The following is a 6,860-nucleotide window of genomic DNA, read 5'->3' as shown; positions in this document are numbered from 1 at the left end:
GAACACACTTCTGCCCAGTTTCTGTCCTATTACAAAGAGCCATCCTTGCAGAGCAGCACAGGCTCGATGCTTCCCTCAATGCCTCAGAGAAGTAGAAGCCACCAGCAGCAGTTACTGGGATGGCACACAATACAAGGCCTATGTGAGAGACTGGTGCCAAAATGAGTCAGGAGCCTGGAGATGTGACAGGGCAAGGTGACCATCTTCTTCCTCTATTTGTTAGACTCTGAGCCAGAGTCCTCTGAGCTTGGAAAAGTACTGGCTAGCTCCTCTTCTTCAGAGTCCTTGCCCCGCCTCCTCTTCTTTTTTATCTTGTTCTCTCCTGAAAACCTCTCATCACTAGACACAAGTTCTTTGCTTTTGAAGCTCTCATTTAGCTGCCTTGATGAAGACTTGAAGGATGAAGCCCTAGATGGAGTGGATTTTTTTCCATATTTACTTTGACTTTCTTTTTCTTCTTAGACTTGTCCCTTTTAGATGATTCATCTCTTCCTCCTTCATACTCTTTCATGGCTTTTTCATAGTCCCTCCTAGCACCCTCAGCCTTAGAATCCACTCCTCTTTCTTCTCTTTGGATATTCCCTTCCAGATCTCCCCTGCCTTCTTGGAAAGATCTGTGATGCTGATGCTAGGATGATCTGATTTGATCTTCTCTCAGCTGGCATTCAACCACAACATGTATGCAGCCTCTTTGGGGCATTTGGATCTTTACCCTTCTTCACCTCTATGACTTCTTGTGGCTCTTGTGATCCTTGGCCATCTTGGCCCTTTTGAGTTGTTTCTGTTTCTTCTCTTCTCAGTCACTGTCACCCTCATTACTGGAGGAGCTGGCAGAGGCATTGCTGTCAAACTCCTCTGCCACATCTTCTTCCTCTTCGCCAGGGTTGAAGGACTCATCAGTTTCTTCTCCTGACTCGTCACTGCTGTCATTGACATTCTCTTCCCTGATCTTGCCCTGCTACTTCATCCTCTCCAAATCAGGTGTAGAATGGTAGGGTAGATCCAGATATCATGGCAACCACGAGGAGTCAAACACTGCAGCTCCTGGAAGACGCAGATGGCATCTCCAGTGGCCTGGATCACATCTGCCTTTGACAGAACATTCTGAGCAAAGGTCTCTACAGGGTCCACACCATCTTCCTGTGTGGGAGGGACATAAAAGTGCACCTCCATGAGAGACATTTTGGCATCATCATTTTGGTGAAATTCCAGGGTCACCTCATTCTTGCCCGTTGTACACTGGGGCACATTGCTTAGGGGAATCTCACTCAAAGACTGGTTGATCACCAATGTCGAAAGAAAGTAGCTGTTCTCCAAACTTCACTGCCCCCCAGTTCCAGCCCTTCACACACATATCCTTCTCCATTAGCTCAAGGCAATAGTGAATTTTGAAGAAATCAGAGAGTTTCACAAACTCCAATTCTCGGAAGCCATCATACTTATTAGACATGCCCATTCTTTGTGAGCAGTTTAAGTCCATGGCCCAATGCTACCCAGTGCCAGATGCCTTCTATCAACTCCCCAGCCTGGTTGTTGCCCACTTTGCCCATTTTGCCATTCTTAAAGATGATACCCTGATGACTCAATGGCAACCTCCCATTATTCATGGACCCTTTCATCTCCTAGAAGATTTCATTGAACTCGTGTCTCTGGCATGTCCACCTGCCCATGGTGGTCTGAGCACAGAGCCCTAGGCTGCTGCAGAGAAAACAAACCCTTTTCTGGGAGGTGGGCCCCAATTCCTGGTTAGGTGTACAGATGTTCAGCAGGGTGGGAATCTCTTCGAGCTGCAGCCTCGCGGCTGCACAGCATACCAATGGGCACGGGAGGTCAGGGGGAGGGTGTAGGGATGTGAGGGAGGGGATGCTCTGGAAGCTTTTCCTGCTGGTGTTTTGTGTCAGGAACTTTTTAGTTTGAGCTTTGATTGCTGTATTCATAACTTCAATTGTATCTTTCATACTTCTACCTCTTGTATTCTGTTGGCATTGTTGTGTCTGTGGTTTGTATTCTCTTCTCTATGTTTTCCAACACTAAGAATGCCTCAGTTTGCACTTTCTTTGTTGCTTCTAAGTCTTGAATAGTTTTATTCATTCATTTCTTTCTCCAGTTTGACTGAATTTTCCTGTAATTCTCTATAGGGTTTGTTCAATTTCTTCATCTGTTTGAATGTATTTTCCTGTAGTTCTTTGAGTGATTTACTTTCCTTCTTCAATGCTGCTATCATTTTCATCACTTCATATTTAAAGCCTTCTTCTTGTACTTCATGGCTTTTCATATCTCCAAGGCTTGCTATGGTAGGGTCACTGGTGTCTGGTGGTGTTATATGGCTCTGCATTTTGTTGCTTGTTTTCTTGTGCTAGCCTCTAGACATCTGGTTGCCTCTGGTGTTAGCAAGCCTAAAAGTTCCTCCAGTTGGGTCACTGTCTGTGTCCCATGTGGGCTAGGCAGGTTGGAAGCAGGCAACCAGAGCTCCAAGCCAAAGGTTCTTTGCTAGGAGTCCCCAGAGGCCTCTTCAGGAGAGTGGACAGCCTTGTCTTGTCCCTGTTTTCAGTGGAATTGATTTAAGTTTCTCTCCATTCAGTTTAGTGTTGGCTATATGCTTGCTGTATATTGTCTTTACTATGTTTACGTATGTGCCTTGTATCCCTGATATCACCAAGACTTACAACATGAATCGGTGTTGGATTTTGTCAAATGCTTTTTAAGCATCTAAGGAGATAATCATGTGGCTTTTTGTGTTTTTTTTTTCTTTTCAGTTTGTTTATATGGTAGATTTCATTGACGGATTTCCATATATTGAAACACCACTGCATGTCTGGGATGAAGCCTACTTGGTCATGACAGATGAGAGATTTTTTAACTGTTTTGAATTCCTTTGCTAGTATTTTATTGAATATTTTTGCATTGATGTTCATAAGAGAAATTGGTCTGAAATACTCTTTCTTTGTTGGGTCTTTGTGTGGCTTAGTTATTAAGGTGAGTATGACTTCAAAGAATGAATTTGGTAATGATTCTTCCATTTCTATTTTGTGGAATAGTTTGAGGAGTATTAGTTCTTCTTTGAAGGTCTCATAGAATTCTGAGCAGAGTCCATATGGCCCTGGGGTTTTTTTAGTTGAGAGATTTTTTTATGACAGTTTCTATTTCTTAGGGAATACAGGAATATTTCATTTGTTTGCCTGATCTGATTCACCTTTACTAGGTGGGCTTTATCAAGAAAATTGTCCATATCATTTAGATTTTCAAAAACTGTGACATATAGGCTTTTGAAGTAAGATCTAGTAGTTCTTATATTTCCTTGGTATCTGTCGTTATGTATCTGTATTCATTTCTGATTTTTATTGATTTGAATACTCTCCCTCTGCTGTTAATTAAATTGACTAAGGATTTGTCTATCTTGTTGATTTTCTCAAAGAACCAAATCTTGGTTCCATTGATTCTTTGAATTATTCTCTTTGTTTCTAATTTGTTGATTTCAACACTGAGTTTGATGATTTCCAACCATCTCCTCCTCTTTGGTGTGTCTGCTTCTTTTCCCTGCCTAGGTCTTTCAGGCGTTCTATGAAGTTGCTTGTATGAGATGTCTCTAATCTTTATATGATGGCACTTAGTGCCATGAAGTTTCCTCTTAGCACTGCTTTCACTGTGCCCATAGGTTTGGGTATGTGGGCCTTTATTCAAATTCTATGAAGTCTTTAGTTTCTTTCTGTATTTCATCCCTGACCCAGTTGTCATTGAGTTGAGCATTGTTCAGTTTCCATGTGTGTATAAGCCTTTTGTTATTTCTATTGTTGCTGAGGTTCAGCTTTAGTTCATGGTGGAATGATAAGATACAGGGAATTATTTCTATTTTCTTGTATCTGTTGAGGCTTGCTTTGTGACTGACTATATGGTCAATTTTGAGAAGTTTCCATGAGGTGCTGAAAAGAAAGTATATTCTATTTTATTTGGGTGAAAAGTTCTGTGGATATCTATTAGGTCTATTTTATTCATGACCTCTGTTAGTTTCACTATTTCTCGCTTAGTTTCTGCCTCAATGATCTGTCCATTGTTGAGAGTGTGGTGTTGAAGTCTCCCACTATTAATATGTTGAAATCAATGAGTGATTTAAACTGTAAAAGTATTTCCTTTTTGCAATTTTTATTATATTTCTTATATATATATATATATATATTTATATTATTCCACATAAATAAAATAAACTATATTCAGAAAGAAGAACCATGAAACAATCAGGAATTATATAAATGTTCACAGCGATTTGGCTATTTGTATTTGGCAAACTTGAAGAAAATATCTTTCTTATCTTGGTGAGTATAACTTTCTGAATGTAACTCAATATCTATTATATCTCATCTATAAACTTAAAACATCTATCTAGACCTAAAAACATCTTAACCCCTAAACAACTAAGCTTAATTGTACAACTAAACTTTCTGGTCTTCAACCCCATCAGACACTTGAGAAGGAATAAAATTTAATTACCTGAGTGAACCAGAGTGCAGATTAGAAGCTTCCAAAATGAAAAAAGAATGAGAGATATTTTGCTTTCTGAACACTCACCCAAAACTCTTTATAACATTGGAGCATCATCTTCAGCCTTCTAGCCCAATAAATCTGACAGACATATTTGTGAAGCAGGAACTATTGAGAACTTGCTTACTCTGTAAGGTAAAATAGTTAGATAATGTTTTCAAAAGCCTCAGAGTCCTACAGAATATGGCATTTAAAGATGTTTTTATTGTTTTAAGGATTCTTTGACAACAAGACAGGTTAACTCCTGGAAACACTCAGCTTACCTCAAAGAAGATGATGACTATCAAAGAGCCTCCTTCATGGAGATGGTTTCAAATGTGGCTAACCAGACACTGAGCAAAATGTCCTCACTTCTGCCACAGACTTGTGCCTAAAAATAGGCAAGCTTGGATGCAGACAGAGTCAATGGCTAAAAGTATTTCTTGTAAGAATGCTGGTGCTCTTGTATTGGGTTCATAGATGTTCAGAATTGTGATATCTTCTTGGTGGATTTTTCATTTGATTAGAGCAAAGTGTCTTTTCCCATCTTTCTTGATTAATTTTAGCTGAAGTTCTATTTTATTAAATAAAATGGCCACTCCAGCTTGCTTCTTGAGTCCAATTGCTTGGAAAACCTTAATGCTTATCGTTGTTGCTGAGGTATAGTTCTTGAATGCAGCAGAATATTGGATCCTGTTTCCACATCCATTCTTTTAGTCTGTGTCTTTTTAATGCAGAGTTGAGGCCATTGATGTTGAGGTATTAGCAACCAATGTTTGTTCATTCCTTTTATTGTGGAGTTGGTGGTGATAGTGTGTGGCTCTGGTTGGTTGGTTGGTTGGTTGGTTGGTTGGTTGGTTGGTTGGTTGGTTCGTTGGTTTTGCTGTTGTGAAATTATTTATATCCTGTTTTCTTGGATGTAGTTGACTTCATTAGAATGGGATTTTTCTTCTAGTATCTTTTGTAGAGCTGTTTTGTGTGTGTGTGTGTGTGTGTGTGTGTGTATCTACTGTTTAAATTTGGTTTTGTCATGGAATATCTTGTTTTCTTTATCTATGGTGATTGAAAGTTTTGCCAACTATAGTAGTCTGGGTTGACTTCTGTGATCTCTCAGTGTCTTCATGACATGGTCCAGGCCCTTCTGGCTTTCATGGTCTCTGTTGAGAAGTCAGGTTTGATTCTGATGGGTCTGCCTTTATATGTTACTTGGACTTTTTAAAATATCTTTTTTTCTATAGATTAGTGTTTTAATTACTATGTGGCTGAAGGAATTTCTTTTCTGGTCTAGTCAATTTGGTGTTCTGTAAGCCTCTTTCTTATATGTTTAAAGGTATCTCTCTCTTTGGGTTGTGGAAATTTTCTTCTATGATTTTACTGAAAAATAATCTTATTTTTCATCTATTCCTATTATTCTAAGACTAGATCTTTTCATGTTATCCTTGATTTCTTGGATGTTTTGAGTCACAATTTTTTTCTGTTTTAATATTTTCTTTGAGAGAAATATTAATTTCTTTAATTGTATCTTCAGTGCCTGAGATTCTCTCCTCCATCGCTCATATTTTGTTGGTGAATGCCTACCTCTATTATTCCTGATCTCTTCTCTTAGTTTTCTAATTCCAGAGGCCATAATGCTGCAACTGTGATCCAGATTCTGCTCTTGAGGGTCCCATATGTGGAGAGTGCAGGAAGCTCACAGGGAATGGCTGAAAACTCCCAGTGTGTCCCCTTCTGTCTGAGAAACACCAAATTGAGTGTTTTGGATCCAGCAACTCATTCCCTCCTGGGTTTCACTGCATCTGATTTTCTGCTCCCCAACGGTTCCTGCACTAACTATATGAAGAGTTCAGTTTGCCAACAGTTCCTGATTCCCAAGCCCAGGCCCAAACTTGTACCTGCAGGAGGTGTGGGGGGCTGGTTCTGATCATGCCCAACTTGTGAGTTTTCCTGTTCAGACTGAGAAGCCCCCAAGTCAATGTTTTAAATCAAGCAGCCCATTCACTCATTGGTTTCACGGAGCTGATCCTGTTTTCCAGAGGGCCTACACTCAGCTTAAATATTTAGAAGAGTGTGGAGTCCTGGAATTTTGTGACTCCCAAACCCATTGGACATCTGGCCACAGTGAAGGCAGGGCTGGTTCTGATCCTCTCAAACTCTTGTGTTTTTCCTTTCAGTTGGCTTTGCATCTTCTGATCCTCTGCCCCATAGACACAGTACACACTGGGTGCCGCCATCTTGGAATCACTACACAAATAATTTATTTTAATGTTCAAAATACTACTGCCTTTTTGTGTTAAAGCATTTTTAAAGAAAGGTATGAGTTTGCAGATATTTGGCATCTTGTCAAA

General features: G+C 39.8%; 1 pseudogene; it reads right to left on the bottom strand.

Moving 5' to 3' along the window:
- Nucleotides 1-212: 212 nt before the first annotated feature.
- LOC127196906 (FACT complex subunit SSRP1-like) lies at nt 213-1,958 on the bottom strand (annotated as a pseudogene).
- Between the last annotated feature and the right edge of the window lie 4,902 nt (nt 1,959-6,860).

Source organism: Acomys russatus, chromosome 13, assembly GCF_903995435.1.
Source record: "Acomys russatus chromosome 13, mAcoRus1.1, whole genome shotgun sequence".
Lineage (NCBI taxonomy): Eukaryota > Metazoa > Chordata > Mammalia > Rodentia > Muridae > Acomys > Acomys russatus.
Note: the sequence above shows the minus strand (reverse complement) of the source record. Positions and strands in the feature narration are given on the sequence as shown.